Here is a 21681-nt window from a genome sequence, read left to right as displayed (position 1 = left end):
CACGAGACTTGCCAAAAGTCCAGCGGGGGTCCGGAAGGACCTCCTGCCGTCCAATCGTGTTCGTCTATGGCCGCCGCCATTTTTCGGCGCCATTTTGGAAAATGGCGCCGGCTGAAGACAACAAGATTCAGGAGCAGGAGCCCGTTCCGGACCGCTGCCGTTCCGGACCGCCGCTGGACCCGCAGGTTATTTAACTCATTTGGGGGGGGGTTCGGGAGGGTGGGGGATTTAATTTAAAGGGTCGGGGGTGGGTTTTAGGGGGTTTTAATGTGCCGGTTTTGCGATTTTTAGATTTTTAGATTTTTCACGATTTTTCACGATTTTTCACGATATTTTACCCCCCCAAACGGCAACAATACGATTCCCTCCCCCTCCCAGCCGAAATCGATCGTTAAGACGATCGAGGACACGATTCACATCCCTATTTAATATCACAAAGGAGTCCTTCACAGTAAATGTCAACAAATAAAGACAAATTGGGATACTCAGTCTTGCAGGAGATCACTCTTTATCCAAGTCAGTTTATATTACCTTTCTCACTCATTTAGAGAGGAGCAGCCTAGTGGTTAATGTAAAGCAAGAAAACCAGGTTTAAATCCCCCTGAAACTCCTTGAGACTTTGAGCAATTCACGTCACCCTCCTATTGCCTCAGGTATAAAACCTAGGCCCAGAATTATCATTTTGCTATAAATATACCAGAAATAGCATCCGCGATAAAAAAATTGGCATGTTTAGGGGAAGAGCCTTCTTTCTGAATCACATATGCAATTTCTGCAAAGCACGATGCTATACTGCAAAGTGTGATACCATACTGCAAAGCACGATACTGTATCGTGAAATGCCATATGTCAGTACATGATGCGTCAATAACCGTGTCTCACATTAATTTATGCATTATGCGCTAGTTTTTTTGTTTATATATACTGGCTTCCTTCAGCTGTCTCTTTGAGGGTGTGTCAGGAGTTTGGAGAGAGGAGGTAGGTAGGTGTTGTTGGTGGCTAGTTGGAGGTTCTTAATAGTGATTACTTGAGTGAGTGAGTTGTCTTGTTCTCTGTTTTCTCTTCTGTTTCCCTTTTCCTTGATCTCTTTTGTCTTTTAGTGAGTATGAAATATTTCTGTAGTTTGTCCCATTTGTCTGTGTAACTTTTTTGTGGAGTGGAGGAGTGGAGGAATAGTGAGGAGTGGAGGTCAGGAGAGGTGATGAGGTGTGACAAGGAGTGGTGGTTGTGGTGAGGAGAAGGAGTGAGAATGAGTCATGGTAGTGGTATAGAGGACTATGGAGGAGTAGAAGAGTGGTGGTGAGGAGGAGTAAGAAGGTATGAAAAGGAATGATGGTAGTGGTGAGGAGGAGTGAGAAGGTGTGAGAAGGAGTGGTGGTAGTGGTGAGGAGAAGTGAGGAGTGTGGTGGTTGTGGAGAGGAGGGTTGGAAAGGATGGAGCGTGAGAGGCATGAGGAGAGAGGCAAGAGGAGAGGAGGGGAAGAGAGAAGAGAGGAGGAGAGAGGTTGATGGCAGGGGAAGAAGAGTAGGAGTAGGGACAGGGACAGGAGTAGAAATAGGCAGGAGGGAAGGGATAGCAGGAGGTGGGAGGGAGAAGGGTATAGGCAGGCGAAGGCAAAGGGAAGAGGATGGCAGGCTAGGGATAGAGAAAGAGGGCAGAGGGGAAGGTATTTGTAGTGCAGGGGCAGAAGGGGGGAGGCAAAAGGGAGAGGAGATCAGAGTGGTAATGAGCATGAGGAAAGGGAGGATGACACCTCTCCAGATGTGGAAGTGGCACCCCATTCTGGCAACCAGTCAGCAGGATGCCTTCAGCTGGTGAGGGCTCTCAAGTTTAGCATTCAGGTCAATGAACTGTTTATTGCTGGGGTCCTGGAATATTATGCAATGCTATTTGGAATCCACGCTGGCAGGACCACCAAAGCATCCAAGGGCCAGATCTGGCACACCATTGCCCAGGCAATTTCACGGCAGAGCGGCGTCCAGTGAAGTGCCATCATATGGTCTACAGGTAATGGGACATCAAGGCCCAATTAAAGATGAAGGTGTGCAGCAGAAATAAGTACTTCTGGCAGACTGGCGGAGGAGCACCTTGCCCAATAATAAAGTCATAGAGGAGCACCTCATCCAGTGGCTGGGACCGGATGTGTTTGAGGGCATGGCTGAGCAACTAGATACCATGCAAGCCAGAGCCAGTAAGTTCATCTCACCTGTAAATGGCAAGGCTATTACAGTTGTGAAAATCATTTGGCATAAGATGCTCACATTAATTGAGATGCAAAGTGTGCATCTCATGCCAAATGGCCCCTGTATGTACTTCTTTTCTTTGGCACTTATGTCTTCTTCTATGTTTCCACAGCTCATGCCCAGGACTCTGCTGGTCCCAGGTATCAAGCCCCAGGTATGAGCAGTAAAATCACAGGGAGCAATTGTTGCATTGGCCGGCCTCAGAGCTTGCAGCCGGCCTTCTTTACCGGCCCGCCGCTCTACCAGGGGCGGGCCTCGGCCTCCTCGCCTGGCTGTCGACGGTCACGGGATGCGGCAGAAACGCTGCCGCTGTCTGCTTCCCTCGCCAACCTTCCTGGGGGCGGCCTCCAGGTTTTCTGCCACACCACCGATGGGTTCGGATCTGGGCAGAAATGCCGCCACCTTCGGCTTCTCTCATTCAGCTTCCCCACGCGTGTGCGTCTCTTTGATTGATTTAAAGGGACCGCGGGACACTAAGCCTGCTGGCCCTTTCTCATGATGTCATCTGCTAGGACCTATATTAGGCGAGCCCTGACAGTCAGAGCTCGCCTTTGCAATAGGTTTCCAAGCTGGATGTGTACTTTGCTGCCTCCTTGGTGATTTCCAAGTGTTCCTGGTTCCTGTTCCTTCCGTGTTCCTGATCCTGGTTTCGTCTTCTCCTGGTTCCTGTGCTTCATTCCACTCAGCTATATTTACGGACTGATCTCTTTGGGACTTGACCTCTTCTTTGCCTGAGTACGCCACTGATCTTCTCCTGGACCCAACTACTGCTTTGCCTGACCACGTCATTGATCTTCTTCTGGACCTGACCACTGCTATGCCTGACCACGCAACTGATCATCTCCTAGTCCAGACCACTGCTATGCCTGGCCACACTACAGATCATCCCCTAGTCCAGACCACTGCTATGCCTGACCATGCTACGGATCATCTCCTAGTCCAGACCTCTGCTTCATCTGACCACGCTACTGATCATCATATATTGGCAACATGCTGGCACACACCCCCTCCCCCAACCTATTTCTCTGTATAAGCCCAACATTGATGCTAAGAGGGGGCCATTCTCACTCCTTATTCCTGCCATCCCTACATCCACACATTCACTGTACTGCTTCTTTACACCCATACCCCCACCTTCAGAAACTGCTATGCCTCACTGGCAGTGGAACCTTAGAGAACCATGCATACCTCCAATTTACTGGACTATTAGGACTACTCCTGGTACTAGGCATAAAAGCCTCAGGTGTGGTGGGGGTACACGGGTATGCTGTGCACTACAGGTAGATATCAGTTCCTCCCAAAATGTGAAACTGCTTATCAGCAGTCTATTGTGGCCAATTGCCACACCCCACCCCACCACCACTCAATGCCAGGTTTTAATTATGAGAGACCTAGGGGGAAATTCATTGTACTACTAGTGAGCCCATTCAGACCCTAGGCCATATTATGATATCTCTCAGTTAGCCCTTGTCAAGAGTGGAAGGATTGCATCACTGCTCTCCAAGGCAAGTGTGTGCCAAATTAATGCACACACACACACACACACACACACACACACACTCTGCCTGCTCAGGGGTATGCACTGGTGAGGTAAGGGTGGGAACTACTAGTCCAACATCACTCCCCAGACACAGATTTTGGCAGAGGCTACCACCACACGTCACTTACCCAGATGCACATTGACACACATATCTGTTGGGTAGTGACTATAGCTGCACTTCATGCACCTACACATGGCCAGTGCCTATGTTCTAGGACTGTTTGATCACAAACAGCTTTGATGTCTATGGCAGCCTGGTCCCTAACTGCTACTGAGGGATTTGGAGTCCTTACTCACCACATAACATTATCTATACCTGCATGCATAAAAGACATCTGTCAGAGGTATATATGTATGTATTTATTTATTTATTTAAGTTCTTTTAATATACCGATGCTCAAGACCAATGAGATATACTTTGGCTGAGGTGCTGACATGGGCCCCTCAAGGCCTCAGGTGGCACTAAATATGTGTCTTGCAAGACACCAACACAGAAAGTGCATAAGTCATAATGGTCACTGTGGCTGATTTACGATAGAGGCAGCTTGTCGGTTCCTGTGATCAACAACTAATAACACCTTTTCTATGCATAGGATTCTGTACACTGTGTTGACAGGTTACACAAACACTATGTAGAGACATGGATGTTTTACATTCGCAAACATTCAGAAAACCATAGGGTAGCCACATGATTTGTTATTCTCTTGAAGTACACTTTTTCTAGAACAGTCAATTGCAGTACTGTCAAGTTGAAAGCTAACTAGGCCTAAGCTGTTTCTTTACACACAAACACAGACAGAGGAAGCTTGAGTAAAGGAAAGATTATCAAGAGGACAGCTGATGCAGACACTCTGCTTGGCTGTCTTACATGGAAGAGGAAGGGGTAGTTGGTATGGTATGAGGCTTTAGTGATGCTGGCTGTCACTCAGCATAGCATCCTGGGCTTCTGCAGGGGGACATGGGGGATCCTGGGGTAGGTCCTGAAGTATCTCTATTAGTAGACCATGAAATAAAGTGATATCATGAAATACATAGCAAGCAGCACTATATCCGCTACTTTGGATGGCACATAAATTAAAGCTCCCCCTGTTTTATCCAAACAGTGAAATCTACTTTTCAGAAATCCAAAGGTGCATTTTATGACTCAGTGAATTGAACATAAAGCCTTGTACCTCATTTCCTCCAGCATGTTTGGAATTGCAACAGGGGTGAGAAGCCAGGTCCGGCAACCATATCCCAAATCCCCTGCACAAAACCACAGAATGGCTGCACCATTCTCCCCATGGTGACTTGGAGATATCAATGGCAAGACATAGCATGCAAAAAGACAGTCTAAATTTACCTCAATGTTAACATGGCCCTTCAAATACTATTTTCCTATATGAAGTGCATGTCACTTTTGGTGGTGACACTCTGTGAACAGTTTAGGACTTACTTTTCTGTGTCAGCTCTTCAACTTCATGTGGTGTTCCTAACAACTGTGTGCCTGTTACTCATAAAGAAGCAAAGGGTACCGGTTTCTAGCTCTCATCTAACCCTGGAGCTGTGGATCCCAGCTAGCACACATGCCCCAAGTTGATAACCTTCAACCTCCTGTTATAATAGTGCAAGTCCCTGTCAGCTCGCTATATGTCCACCCCAGATGTACATTGGTCTGAAATGACACACTGAAAATGATAGTCCAAATCATGGGCATGTCACAGCATTGGATTTAACTGTGTCATGGTCAAGACAAACTATGGCTGACATCCTGGCTGATCAATGACTAACAGCCACACATGATCTGGCAGTCGCAGCAGGGTGGATACTAAAAGAATGTGAGTAACCCAACACATTTCTACTGCCGGAAATGTGAGGCTTGGAAAGGACAAGTTTATTAAGTGAAGCCTTAGAATGTGTGTAGTGGCTGCACACTCACAAAGCTTTGTGGCAAGTTCATTGTGAGGGAATACAACTTTAGCAGCAGGCCTCTCCAACATGGGGAGAGAAAGCCAGGCCCTGGAGCTCTGGCATGTACCCTAACAGTACCAGGCATTTGTCTCTTAAACAATATTATGATCTGCCCCACAAACCCCCACCATGTCCTAGCCAGGTAATGGAAAAACAGAGCCAGAGAGTAAATAGAGATAGAAGCATGTGTCTTACCTACAAGCCAACCTTCACCATAGAAGCCATCCTCAAATTCTTCAAAGAGGTCCAATTGTCTAAAAGAATTGTGCATATTGAGGGAGTAGAAGAGCTTTCTGTTGCATGGTAGAATGATGACTATGTGAGTACAGTCAATAACTCCCACTACATTGGGAAAGTATATAGTGGCATAAAAGCCTCTCTTGATATCCATCAAGTCCTGTTTATCCTGAGGGAATGGAATCTAGTGCTCAATGCGGTCAGTTATTGCTTCTATGACCTGCCCAGAGAGCGAGAAAAAGTGCTCTGGGCCATTCCCCTAATGACCCCTACTGTAATTTAGAAGGATTCAGATGCCAGGAAATGCAGGATGACCAATAGTTTGGTGAGGCCAGGTACAGCATAAAACCATTCCGTGACCAGATCGAGATCCCTTCTTATTTTCTCATATAATTCCAGGATAGCCTGAGAGCTGAGGTGATATCTTCTTAACAATTATTCTTCTGGCATGCTCAGCAAAGATGTTCGTGTTCCCTGTATCTCCTCCATCATGGCTGCCTGGGTAGCAAGCGCTGTCGAGGGCCCTGACTCTCTCCCTGTAGGGCCAGTGGCTCAGCCTCCAGTGCATGGTTTTCCTAGGAGGGGTGGAAACATCCTTTGCCTGTTCTGGTAGTTATCGATGTCCTTCTTCTTCTTCTTCTTCGTCTCCTTCTAATTGTTGTTGGCTCTGGCGATTCTCCTCAAGCATCTAGTATCCCCTCAGAAGTATACTTGCCACAAACATAATGGATCTAGGAAGGCAGACCAGGTAGTAATAAATGTTTTTAATGGCCCAGGAAGAAGTGGTCAGTGTTTTGGCTATAAGGCCTCATTTTATCTCATGAGTTAATAGCTGAGAACTGTACTAATGGCCTCATACTTGCGATAAAATCTTATTTTGCCCGAACAGCCAAAAAAAATAGGTGCAGCTATTTCTGGCATTAAACCTTGCGTTATTGTGAGTTAATGTAATGCATTCGACAGTAGGAAACTCTACTTTGCATTAACTCCTCCCACTCTCCTCCTACTTGCATACTCAGTGTAGAATTTGCATACACATTTGCATTGTGCTATTAATCGTGCGCATTACGGACTTATTGCACACAATAAGATGCTAACGCACTTGATAAAGCCCTAGCATGACTTGAAATATGTCTTTATTAGTTTGTGAGCCCCAGGGGATAGGGAACTACTTGTAGTACCTGAATGTAATTAGTTTTGAAGTGACTGAAAGCGGAATATAAATACAAAATAAATACTAGATAACAATAAACATTTCGATATGTGATTCAGGCCCAAACCTTTTTTTAACCAGCCTCTCCTCACCTTTGTTCTTACCACTGCCCTCTGTGTCTGGCTCAAATATGCATACTGTAAATTCTGTCACAGCATTGGTTCCCATCACATCTGTTGGTAGTTATTACGGACATTTATCACCCTCTCAGCATAGAATTATTTACTCAAGTTTCCCTTGGGCTTCTGTCCTCATATCATGACCTCCTTCTAAATGAATTTCACTTTCTGTGGAAAATCACACCTACTTATGTTCAACTAAAGCCTCATAAATATTTGACTGCTTCTATCTGACTTCTGTTACACTGCAGAAACAAACCTATTTTTAAAGGCATGATGGTTTGAAATTTGTTTTAACTTTAAGGTTTGCTTTATGGAACTGTCTACATTGGGACAGTTTTGTTGACATCCTGTCTGCCTGGAAGAAAAATCCATGTTTTTTTCCATCTTTTTCCTTCGTTGAGGGTTTAGTCTGATACTGGTGCTATTTATAGCATCAGTCTCAGACTTAATAAACAGCACTTGAATCGTGTTGTGCTTCATTAATCTGAGGCAAAATCAGGGTGGTCAACTCCAGTCAAGAGCCACAAACAAGTCTGGTTGTCAGGATATCCACAATGAATATGCATAAGATAGATTTACATGTTCTGCCTCCATTGTATGCTAGTAAGCAGGATAATTGTCATTCAGTGATTTAGAAAAAAGATTGCATAGATAAAGCAACAGCATTTTGCAATGGTTTCACAGTTACTGACCTTCCATGTCAGCAGGTATTTTAGGCTTTGTAATTTAATAAGCTATGGAAGGTATTTTTGTGTTAAAAGTAACACTGCATTTTCTGTATGTGTTGCTAATTATACCCTATGGAGCTGGGATGCAAGAACATTTGAGAGCAGATTTACTATAAATAAATCAAGGTTGTGCTTGTAGCATGAGCCAGCTTTTATGGCTTTCTGTCCTCAAATTGAGATGATATCACTTCTTGGAGTGTGTAACTAAGTTTTACTCATTTCTGTTAATGTGTTTCCTTCGGGTTGGGACTTACTGTTGGGCCTGAGTCTGGGTCAAGCCCAGGCATCAGCTCCTGGACTCTGGGTCAGGTCCTAGTATTGGCCTGGATCTGGGCCTGAGCCTAGGTGTTGGGGCCAGGCCTCAAAGTCTGCAGCCCGAACTTTGTAAAGGCCTAGGCCATGGTAAGTCACCCTGACTTCAGCCTAGGCCCTATGCCCACTTTGGGGGCCAAGGAAGATCCTGGCTGCGGCATGATTTTGGGTGAGAGGGATGTGTAGGGTGCTCAGGAGGCCCCATTTTCTTTTTCCATTTTTGGGTTCGTTTGTGTTTTTAAAGTTTATTTTTGTTACTAATAAAGGAAATAAACATTAACAAAAAGGAAATTTGTGGGAAAGTAACCCCCAAAAATGAAATGATATTTTTTTCTTCTTACCACCCCTACTTTTCACACTCTGGCACAGATCGAAATACTTTGAAATAATGAAAATAATGTAATTTATTGATGGTAAACATGTATAAGTATTTTATTACTGAGTTGTATAGAGGAATACTTTATTCTCAGGTTTTAATTTCCTATACCATATCATATATAACAAGCTAGTGCCTAACTGCCCAGGTTCCTCCCATTACCCACTTATGAAATGAGGAGCCTTGTACCAGTGATTCAAGGCCCCTCAAATACCTCTCTCATACTGGGGCCTCCTCCTCTCCTCTGCATAGTCTGCATCTCTTCTGGTCTTGAATGCTGGGGCTGTTTACCAAATTTCTAGGCTCAGCCCTTACTCTTTTATGGTGCTTTTTTCATGCAATAAACAACAAAGATTGCATGTTTCTTAGTTTATTGGTTGAATCTGAACATAAATCCATGCCCCTTAAATATAAGGATGCCCAATTTGTTCTAGGTCAAAAAGATCAAACTGGTCTTTTATAACATAACATGATTGATGACGTCTGGTCCCATGTAGTGAGGAGGGAGTGTGGTGAAGTTCTCAATATGGGGCCTCCTCTGATTGGCCATCCTCTTATGGAATAAATATGATGTTTCACATTTAATCACAGATCTGTAACTTCATCAGCTGATCATATCTGGCAATTGTTCCAATTTTAAACTCTTCCAATTTATGATCTCATTTCATAGCTAACTGCCAAGTTCCACGGCAGTCAGTAACAGAGTTTAATTGTAACAAATAAGGTTTTGCAGGAAAAAAAAAAAGAAAAACTGGGAACATTGTGAAATTGTCTCCTGGTATGGAAAGTCCCAACAGTGAGAGGTCTAGTCAATCACTGAATTCTTCTTTATGATTTAAAAAAAATGTATAGAATGTTTGTTGCTTTTGGTACATGAATAGGACACTTTGGGGTTTCCCTATCTTCCTGTCTCTTTGATATCAATTACTTAATCTCCCCTCAGCACTTTCTATAGCAATCTGATTAATAGAGATGTGTATCGTGTGATCGATCGTCTTAACGATCGATTTCGGCTGGGGGGGGGAGGGAATCGAATCGTCGCGGTTTTGTTTTTGTAAATATCGTGTAAATCGTAAATCGGGGAGGGCGGGAAAACCGGCACACTAAAACAACACTAAAACCCACCCCGACCCTTTAAAATAAATCCCCCACCCTCCCGAACTCCCCCCAAATGTCTTAACCTGGGGTCCAGTGGGGGGGTCCCGTTGTGATCTTCCACTCTCGGGCTACGGGTGCGTTGATAGAAAATGGCACCGGCGCTACCTTTGCCCTGTCATATGACAGGGCAAAGGTAGCGCCGGCGCCATTTTGGTTCCTATCCCCCGATGTCACGAGCGTAGGAGATCGCTCCCGGACCCCCGCTGGATCCCCAGGGACATTTGGCCAGCTTGGGGGGGCCTCCTGACCCCCACAAGACTTGCCAAAAGTCCAGCGGGGGTCCGGGAACGACCTCCTGCACTCAAATCTTTTTTGCAAAATGGCGCCGGCCATATTGCAAAATGGCGCCGGCCATACGGCAACACGATTCGAGTGCAGGAGGTCATTCCCGGATCCCCGCTGGACTTTTGGCAAGTCTTGTGGGGGTCAGGAGGCCCCCCCAAGCTGGCCAAAAGTCCCTGGGGGTCCAGGGACAGATATTCAGTACCTCCGTACAACAAGATGGTGCCAGAATCAGGGAATGATGGCATCATTTTGAATAATACACTAGGGTTGTGCAGCCAAAAAGTTTTCGTTGCATTCGTGATTCGTATTCATGGACGGTCAATTCCGTTCCATACGGACGTATGGAGAATTCCATAAGTTGCCGTTCTGTCCATACGTTTCCCGGTTCCCATTAAAGTCATTGGGGGAAGGATTTCCAGCCTATTTTTGGCTGCAGAATTGGGGTTTTCTTATCAATTTTCATGAAACTTCTGAGGAACAATCATCACAACAACAAAACAGCTCCAAGGTACTTAGACTGTGGCAAAGTGGCACCAAAGTGGCATGAATAGCCTAAGGCACTGGAAAGGTGCAAAGGGGTACCAGAAGTGGCAAGAGTGCTTTAACAGAGGCACAAAACAGCAGTTAGAATGTTCCTAACAATTGCAGGAAAGTTTCTTAAATAACTTCAAATCTAGCAACTTAAATTTAAAAATTGTAATCACTATTCATGTATACATTTTTCACTCAAACAAGTGACAATCTGAGGAGAGGAATTATGTAAAGTTGTCAGCAGTAATCTGATTTTTTTATGGTGTTTCTTGCTTGATTTCTTTGTCTGTTACAGAACAAATGTTTTTTCTGATAATATTTTTAGTAATTAAATATTAATCCTATAGATCATATATTTCCTATAGAAATATATGAAGGGGATTTATCAAGCAATAGATGTATTATTTTGAAACAAATTAATGGAAGGTTATTAGTCATCTTTATACTGACAAATGTGATAAAATGCAAATAAGAGTTTTCCAAAGCAGAATATTCTCCCAATGCTTGTAAGTTTTTCTTGCAAATTAAAGACATCAAAATGGTATACAAACATAGTAAACTGAGAATATATCAGTTGTACATTGAAATTAAGTTTAAGGCAGGAGGGGCACAGCCTCAACCTCAGCCTCCTCATTCTGTTCCTACTCCCCCCTCCCTTTTGGGCTGCATTCACCATAGTCTTTCCCAAGTGGAGATTTAAACCAAGTAGGGGTCTAAGCCCATGGATCTTCACAGCCTTAGGAGAGCTGTGCAATCCTCTTTTAAGTGGGTGCCCCCTCCTAGTGCCTCTTCAGTTCCACATATCTTGCTCGCCATTGTGTCTCCTTTCCTCCCTCTGCTTTTTATTGCTGTTGTTCTTTTTGTTATAGTGGTGGATAACCCAAACCCAAGTTAAACTCAGATTTGTAATCAGGTTATGTTTTGCATTCATGCAATGATATTTTGATTTGGGGACTACCCAAGGCTGCACAAGGATGATGGGGGTCATGGTTTGGTCTGCAGGGCTTCTCCTGTTGGAATGTGATTGAAGGGGTATGGCATGTTGTCATGGCATCCAGGGCTAGCTTCAGAAACCTTGATACGCTGTTAGCAGTTACCATTGGGTGGAAGATTGCCCTGAAGCTGGATTGGGGGAGGGGATTAGTTTTGCATAAAGATGCTTTGTTTGTGCTATAGGCTCAAGTTATTAATATTTAAATTTCAATAAACTTGTCTTTTATAAATGTTTTCATGGATGTGGTATATATTTGGTAAAGTAAAAATGTAGGCGGGGACACTGAAGGTCTCAGATGCCCATGTTATTAGTCCTATCATTCCTTATTAAAAATAATAAAAAATAAGCAGTTTCATATCATTTCATACAGACTACTTAAGGTCTTTTGAACTTGATATTTAAAAGGCAGTCTCTCTGTGGAATCTTTGATAAAACCACTGGGGCAGATTTTCAAAGGGTTATGTACGTAACCCCCAAAAAGCTGCCCCAAGCTGCCCCTATGTGTGCCAAGCCTATCTTACATAGGCTCAGTGGCACGCGCAAGCCCCGGGACGTGCGTATGTGCCGGGGCTTCAAAAAAGGGGCGGGAAGGGGGCGTGTCCGGGGGCATAGCAGTGGTCTGGGGATGGGTCTGGGGGCATGATCCAGGGGCATTCCTGAGTCCTCCGGCACTTTATTTCAGAAGTTACGCCTGCCTCGGGCAGGCGTAACTTCTGAAATAAAGGTAGGGGGGATCTAATTAGGGCTGGGGGGTGGGTTAGATAGGGGAAGGGAAGGGAAGGTGGGGGGAGCGGTAGAAAAGTTCCCTCTGAGGCTGCTCCGATTTCAAAGTGGCCTCGGAGGGAACGGAGGCATCCTGCGCGGCTTGGCGTGCACAAGGGGCCAGATTTTAAAACATATGCGTGGGCGTAGATTTGTGCACACAACCCGGCGTGCACAAATCTACACCTGATTTTATAACATGCGTGCACAGCTGCATGCATGTTATAAAATTTGGGGTTGGCGCGCGCAAGGGGGTGCACACTTGTGCACCTTGCGCGTGCCGAGCCCTAGGGGAGCCCCAATGGCTTTCCCCGTTCCCTCCAAGGCCACTCCGAAATTGGGACAGCCTCGGAGGGAACTTTTTTCTGCCTCCCCCCCACCTTTCCCTCCCTTTCCCTATCTAACCCACCCCCCAGCCCTACCTAAATCCCCCCCCCCACCTTGTTTTGGTGAGTTATGCCTGCCTGAGGCAGGCATAATTTGCATGTGCCGGCCGAACCTCCAGCACGACCGCTGTGCCGGAGGACTCAGGAACACCCCCAGCCCCACCCCCGGTCCACCGCCACACCCCCGGACCAGCCCCTGGAACTTCCATTTTGGAAAGCCCCAGGACATATGCGCGTCCCGGGGCTTGTGCGCACCGCCAAGCCTATGCAAGATAGGCTTTGCGCGCACAGGGGCAGCTTGGGGCAGCTTTTCGGGGGTTACGCGTGTATGTTATGCATGTAACCCTTTGAAAATCTGCCCCAGGCTGCAAAATTATGCGGAAGCGCGTGCATGTTATAAAATTGGGCATAGATTTGTTTGCACTAGGTTGCACGAACCAATCTGCACCCGCGCACAGGTTTTAAAATATTCCCTACTGTGCACAAATGACTATCCTATTATCAAAAGAAAAAAAAAGTTGTACATTTTGTATACAGTACCATTTCACTACATTTCTATTACACTAGAAGCAATAAATGACATTAATTTTCCCTTTTCATTTTTTGGGTGAAATCAAAGAGAATTGTAATCAGTAGTGATATGTTACAGAAATTTACCTTAGAGCGTTAAACTGTGATATTCACTATCTTATTGAACAGAACAGTGGGAATAACATCTCCCAAAACAATATAGAAAAACAATAAAGAAGAAAATACTGTAGAAATTGCAAATAAGTGGTTTTCTATATATCTATCTACCTATCTATACCCATCCCTATAGATAGGTAGGCAAAGAGTTAGATAGGTGTGTGTGTGTATATATATATATATATATATGTATGATATGTATATATCACTTCTCATTGGATTTACGCACCCTTCTTTATACTTGTTGCATTGATTGAATTCTCACAGAATGCAATAAGGATAAATACAAGGAAAACCAGAGCCTGAATAGACTAGACATCTATGTGATGTCGAAATGATTTGAAGCACCTGTAAAATGTTTACTTCAGATTAATATGAAAAGATACTTTCCTTGTTCTGTACAGTGGAATGGTTATATATTCTAAGTCAGGGCACTGCAGCATACTACAAGTGCAATATTTGCATAAACAATTTCCTAAGTTATTATGTTGATTAATGCTAGTAATTACCTTTGAACATTTGTGTTTTACGTTGGAGCTGCACCAAGTTGCTTATAAGAGGTATAATCCATAAAATAGTTATGCACAGTTTCACACATTAAAAATAAAAACACCTGGGTAATATAGTTTTCTGGCTAATTATGCATTTTATGATTCCTTCAAATGTTTTTCCCCTCACAGAACCCTGCACACCAATGACCACTATACTGAAGCTGTCTCAGTTGATATATAGCTCCAAGTGAGGTGAATCCAAATGCAACAATGATAATGTAAAATGTCTCCATTCCCTGATTCTCTCTCCTTCTCCTTCCCTTTCCTCCCCTCCTCTCATTCCCTTTCCTTATCATCCTGATTCCTCCATTATCTCCTCCCCTGTGCCTGCATCCTCCTCCATCTCATTCTCCCCCTCCTGCTGGAGATCCCTTCATTTCCCTCCTTTGACAACCCTTCTCTCCCTATTCTCATAACCATTCCCCTCCTATCTCCCCAGTCCCAAACACTAAGATCCCTTTTCCTCTAATAAAAAAATCAGATAAGCTAACTGGACACAGAAATGTCAGAAAAAGTCTTTATTTTAATAATTTTAATTAGTTTTTAATATGCAAATAAATGCAAAAGTATGAAAAGTTGTCACATAATTGCCATCAATTTTTGAAAAATCTGCTACAGAATCTGATGTAAAATATGTGCTGTACTGAAATATTGAGGAATCGTACTCTACCACTTGTCACTTCTATCACTATTCTGTATATGCAGTGCAGACCCCAACACTATTTTTATTGTATTTAAACCATTATTATTCTGTTTATTTTTCTGATGTCTGACCTCCAACCTGTTGCAACTTTATGTGTTGTTTTATACTGTACTGTACTGTAATTAATTGTATGCATTCTATGTCGCTATTTTTGTGTACTCATTGTAATATGTAAGCCGTTGTAACACACATCAAACGCTTTTGTTGGAAAAGCATGACATAAATAGGCAATGATGATGATGAATTTTAGCATGTGACTTATACCCAGCGGTCTGATTTTTTTTTTATTAAGCAAAAACTTACTAGATAAATTTAAATATGGATTTAAATCTAATTCTGTCACTGTTCAACTTCACAGTGGCCTTTCAGTCTCATGGCCATAAAATCTTACTGGACTGTCTATCTGATCTAGGTATTGGTGATCAAGTTTATGACAGGTTTGCATCATTTCTCTCAGAGAGGGAGCAATATGTAGTTGGATTAGGGGGTAGTTCATCTCTTTCTTGGTTGATAAAACTGTGGTGATCTGCAAAATCCATGCTGATCAGTCTGTATTGTCAACCTGACCACTGTCAAGCTACTGAATTCAAGCTACTGCTTTTCACTTTTAAAGTTCTAAACAAATTAGGACTAGGCTAACTGGCTGTGCACCTATTTAAATATGTCCTCGCTAAGACTATCCATTCATCTCAGGAGAATTTTATGCAGATGCCATCATCTAGGGACATGAATATGTTTTGTATTAGAAATAAAACCTTTTCATATGTGGTGACCTGTCATTGGAACTTGCTTCCAAAAGACATTTGTTTGAGGATCCTGTTACGTCCCGAGGGCACGGTGGCCTTCAGGTCCTGTTACAAGTATGACCTCCGGCAGCTGTTACACTCCGAGGCACGGAGGTACGGTCATCTCTAAAGCTGGAGATGTGAGCCCTTGGGCCACGGCATGGCCCAGGGAGAAGCCCCAAGCCACACTGCAGGAGGTGAGCCGTTGTGAGCATGGGTAACGAAAGCAGGACAAGACTGAAGCAAGGACTAGGATACAAGGTCTGACTCTCAACCAGACCTGCATGCCCCAGGATGACCAACAATGGAATGTTGATCGATGAACAGTCCTCCGACCGTTCCAAGCCCTTTCAGACCTGCCACTGGTATGGCAATGGGCGGCAGGCCGGACAGAGGACGAGGGCAGACAGAGTCCTTAGAACACAGAAGACTCTGGACAAAGACTGAAGCAAGAACGTTGAAGACGAGGACGCTGTAGACAAGGACTGAAACGAAGACGCTGTAGACAAAGGCTGGAGTAAGACATCATAGATGAGGACTGAAGCACAACATCATGGATGAGGACTGAAGCAAAGACATCATGGACAAGGACTGAAGCAAGACATCATGGACGAGGACTGAAGCAAGACATCATGGATGAGGACTGAAGCAAGACATCATTGACGAGGACTGAAGCAAGACATCGTAAATGAGGGCTGAAGCGAGACACTGGAGATGAGGGCTGAAGCAGGATCAAGAGCTGGTGCGAGTCTGCGACGCAGCCCACCCTACACAGTCCACCCGCGGGACTGGTTGCGGACCACGCTGGACTCGAGGCAGTACTCCAGGAGGAATAGTGGAAGCTGATACCGGAACATGACAAAGCAACTGCAGAAACCTGCACTGGGATGCACCCTACACAGCCCCCTACGTGACTGGTTGTGGACCACGCCGGACTCAGGGTAAGTTCAGACAGAGAATTGACATGGACTTCACGCAGGTTGCAATAGGCTCTGAAGACCGGGACAACTCTGAAGCAGGATTCGATTCTCAAGGATTAAAAACAATGGACTGAAGCAGGAGGTCTTCCAGAGGGCTGCACTGTGGAGATGAGGATGGCCTTGTACCATGAGGTGCCCTACACAGCCCACCCATGGGACTGGTCACGGACCACGTCAGCGGTACTCCAGGAAGGTGGACATCTGGAAACCAAGGCATGGAGGCAGAGATGAAGGCAAGGACATCAGGGATATCGAGATAACAGAAGACCTGGATGAAGAACATCTGGAACACGGAGGACTGAAGACCTGGACAAAGAACATCTGGGACATGGAGACGACTGAAGACCTGGACAAGAGACATCTGGAACATGGAGACGAAGCCGTCAAAGCAAAAGGAGAACACGGAGGACCTGGACCGGTCAGAAGACACAGACAACTGTGGAACCTGATCCGAAGGCAACGAGAGACTGAAGAGGAATCCCTTTTATAGGGCTGAAGCAGGAAGTCATCATCAGAAGGAGCCAGTGGCACTTCCTGTGGCTGGCCCTTTAAATGGAGTGAAGAGGCGCGCTCCGGCGCCTAAGGAAAGCTGAAGCAGAGAAGCAGGACCACGGTCAGCAGCATCCACCTGCTTGCTGACACAGACACAGGGAAAGGCAGGCTGGCTGCAGGCACCGGCAGGGACAGCCTCCCTGCTGGCTGAAGACCCCGGCAGCGGCGAGGATGGCTCCCTGCCATCAGAGGACCTCAGGAGGAGTGTCGGGGAGCTGGAGCAGCATTGGCCACAAGGAGAGCTCCCGGGTATTCAGTCCTGCTGCGCAGGGCCGAAGATGGACATGGCCTACGCAGCCCCTCCTAAGCTGCACGTGGGTGGTGTCGGCGGCGGCATTGAAAGCAGCGGCCCAAGCTGCAAGTCTCGGCTGTGACTCTGCCATGAGGATAACAGGTGGGTGGAGAGACCTGCTCGCGGAGAGTAGATCCGCAGGGCGGAATCATAACAGAGTCAGATCCTGCGCGACTGGGAGTCTATACCATGCATTTGTACAGAGTGGAACCCCTGAGGGGTGGCAGGAAAAGGAGAGGCCATGAGGCCACCAGCAGATCTCAACTTGCTGGCAGCTGAAAATGAGAAAAGGCCATGAAGAAGAAAGATGTGCCGCTAGCAGAGCTCAACCCACCAGCGGCCATAAATGAGGAAAGTCTGTGGCAGTTTTCCCTCTTAGCTGCGTGCATATACTCACTGCTTTCCTGTCTTAACCCCCACTATCGCACAAAGAACGGTGGGGCCACGGTGGAGCCCATTCCACCGTGGCCTGGACAAAGGAGGCCATGTGCGTGTGTGAGAACTTGTATGCCAGTGTCTGTGTCAGAGCTTGTATTCATATGTATATGTATATGTATATGTGTGTGTGTGTGTGTAAACAGATAAAGTTTGTGTGGCCTTACCTCCCCAATCCATGAAAATCTCAGGGTGACTAGAAATCAAAAGATCCCAGGTATGGTGAGCAGGAGATTTTTAAATCATTATGAGTTTTAATTATTGAGTGTAATTTGATATTTCTGCTCTTTTGAAATATGTTATTGTTGCTTGGGAAATATTAGAACATATTTTAATTATTGAATTTTTGTATTCATCAGATGTTTTGAGATATTTTATTGGTGTTTTGGAAATTTTGGATTTTCTATTTGTTAATTGATTTGAAATATTTATTCTTTTTATGACTATGATTACTATTATGATTTCTGTGTTATATTTCTTGATTTTATTTTTTAATGTTTTATGAAGAATGGTAATGTTTCTGGGGTTTTTTTTTTCTTCCTTTATAATTTTCAATAATACAAACCAAATCAGATAGTTTGTAACAGAAAAACATGGATTGGTAATTAAACAATACATACTGTAAATATAATATTTATGAACATCATTTCTTAATTTACCAAAGCCATTGCTATATCAAACAAAATTATGAGATTCTGCATGGTGGCATATAAAAACTATGGGAGAAGTATAATTTCAATATATCATACAAGAATATTTGCATTAGGGATGTGAATCGTTTTTTGACGATTTAAAATATCGTCCGATATATTTTAAATTGTCAAAAATCGTTAGAGCCGCGATACAATAACAATTCCCCTGATTTATCGTCAAAAATCATAAATCGGGGGAAGGGGGAGGGGAAAGGGGAGGGCGTGAAAACCGGCACACTAAAAAAACCCTAAAACCCACCCCGACCCTTTAAAATAAATCCCCCACCCTCCCGAACCCCCCCCCAAATACCTTAAATTACCTGGGGTCCAGAGGAAGGGTCCCGCTGTGATCTTCCACTCTCGGACCTCTGGTGCTTGTAGAAATGGCGCTGGCGCTACCTTTGGTTTTTCTGTACGGAAAAACGATTCGCAGCAGGAGATCGCTCCCGGACCCCCGCGGGACCCCCAGGGACATTTGGCCAGCTTGGGGGGGCCTCCTGACCCCCACAAGACTTGCCAAAAGTCCAGTGGGGGTCCGGAATGACCTCCTGCAGTCGAATCGTGTTGTCTACGGCCGCCGCCATTTTGCGCAAAATGGCGGCGCAAAATGGCGCCGGCCGTAGACAACACGATTCGACTGCAGGAGGTCATTCCGGACCCCCGCTGGACTTTTGGCAAGTCTTGTGGGGGTCAGGAGGCCCCCCCAAGCTGGCCAAAAGTCCCTGGGGGTCCAGTGGGGGTCCGGGAGCGATCTGCCACGAATCGTTTTTCCATACGGAAAAACCAAAGGTAGCGCCGGCACCATTTCTACAAGCACCGGAGGTCCGAGAGTGGAAGATCACAGCGGGACCCTTCCTCTGGACCCCAGGTAATTTAAGGTATTTTGGGGGGGGGGGGTTCGAGAGGGTGGGGGATTTATTTTAAAGGGTTGGGGTGGGTTTTAGGGTTGTTTTAGTGTGCCGGTTTTCCCACCCTCCCCCCCACTGGACCCCAGGTAATTTAAGGCATTTTGGGGGGGGTTCGGGAGGGTGGGGGATTTATTTTAAAGGGTCAGGGTGGGTTTTAGGGATGTTTTAGTGTGCCGGTTTTCGATTTTCACGATTTTCACGATTTTCACGATATTTAAAAAACCCAAACGGCGACGATCTGATTCCCTCCCCCTCCCAGCCGAAATCGATCGTTAAGATGATCGATCACACGATTCACATCTCTAATTTGCATAGACCCCATACAATCCTATTTGTTTATCATCTAGACAGCTGGGGAAGAAGTAGCTAGTTTTCTTTGTTCTACAAAATCTTTTAACTGGTTGGGCATAAAAAAGATAAATAAATCACTTTGTTTCTTAATTAAACATTTACACGGAAAACGAAGAGTGAAAGAATATCCCATTGTAATTACTTCTTGTCGAAATACTAAAACGCCTTTCCATCTGACCTGTGTGGCTATTGCTAAATCCAGAAATATCTTAACCGCTTTCTCATAATAAGAAATGGGATATTTAATGAAATATGTTTTCATTGTTTGATTCAAATCATTTAAACATGAAAAAGTAACTAATAAAGTTCCCCATTCAATTACTTGAGTAGTCTAAAAAATTTGTTTCCTTGAAACGCCATATCCATTCTATTATTTAAGTTTAAATTCTTTGGTTTTGGTAAAAAATAACAATGATTCACTACTGGTGAATCTCCTAAAGTAAAGCCAAGAATTTCCACTAGAAATGTTTTAACAGTAATTAAAGGTGTTTCCCCAACTAATCTGGGGAAATTAAGAAATTGTAGATTTAATCACTTGGCTTTATTTTCAAGAGACTCTATTCTTCTAGATAGAATTTTCCTATCTTTTATCACAGCCACTTTAAATTCTTGAGATTTTTTCTCACTATCTTCAAGACTTTTTATTCTATCTACGGAATCTTTTATTTGCTTTTGTGTAGAAAGAAAATCCTGTTGATATCTATTATTTACTAGGGATGTGAATCGTGTGATCGATCGTCTTAACGATCGATTTTGGCTGGGGGGGGGAGGGAAATCTTATCGTCATGTTTTTTTTTTTTGTTTTTTTTAAATCGTCAAATCATAAATCAGTGGGAAAACAACCCTAAAACCCACCCCGACCCTTTAAAATAAATCCCTCACCCACCCAAACACCCCCCCAAAATGTTTTAAATTACCTGGGGTCCAGTGGGGGGGGGGGTTTCCGGCGCAATCTCCCGCTCTCGGGCCATGGCTGCGTTAATAGAAATGGCGCCGGTGGCCCTTTGCCCTTACCATATGACAGGGAAAGGTAGCACCGGCGCCATTTTGTTTCCTCTCACCCGACGTCATGAGTGCAGGAGATCGCTACCGGACCGCCGCTGGACCCCCCCAGGGACTTGTGGGGGGCCTCCTGACCCCCACAAGACTTGCCAAAAGTCCAGCGGGGGTCCGGGAGCGACCTCCTGCACTCGGGCCGTATTGCCAATATTCAAAATGGCGCCGGCGCTACCTTTGCCCTCACTATGTCATATGACCCGTACGTAAATTTCCTAATCGCCGAAGGATGGCGAAAGGTCCCACAAAGCGAGGAACAAATCTTGCAGAAGGGAGCTTGAGTCAGAGGTATTTTGTACTTACTGTACTAGACCTTCTCATCTGGCTGGCAATGGGGTGCCTTTTGATGATGGGCATCATAGGTTCTTTTTGCCTTTTGTCCTGCTTTAAAAAGGAGCTCCTTCATCTGTCTCCACAGCTGGGATAATTCTGCTGTGGTAGCCTGAGCAGCAGGAGAGGCTACTGTTAATGGAATAGGCAGCAGAAGTAAAGGTTGTCCCCGTAGACAAGTTGGAAAGGGGAAGACCCCGTTGAAGAAGCAGGATGTGAATTTATGGCAAATTCTGCCCAAGGCAATAATTCAGCCCAGTCGTTCTGTCTAGAGTTGACATAGCATCACAATAATTGTTTCAGCATCCTATTTATCCTCTCAGTCTGGCCGTTAGACTGAGGATGGTAGGCAGATGTTAGATCTAAAGTGATAGCAAACTTCTGACATAATGCTCTCCAAAACTTTGCAGTAAATTGCACTCCTCTGTCAGATATTATGTGTTTGGGCATCCCATGAAGATGGAAGATGTGCTTTATGAAAAGTTTAGCTAATTCACTAGCAGAGGGTAATCCTGGTAATGC

This window comes from Rhinatrema bivittatum, chromosome 1, assembly GCF_901001135.1.
Source record: "Rhinatrema bivittatum chromosome 1, aRhiBiv1.1, whole genome shotgun sequence".
Lineage (NCBI taxonomy): Eukaryota > Metazoa > Chordata > Amphibia > Gymnophiona > Rhinatrematidae > Rhinatrema > Rhinatrema bivittatum.
This window is presented reverse-complemented; position numbering follows the sequence as displayed.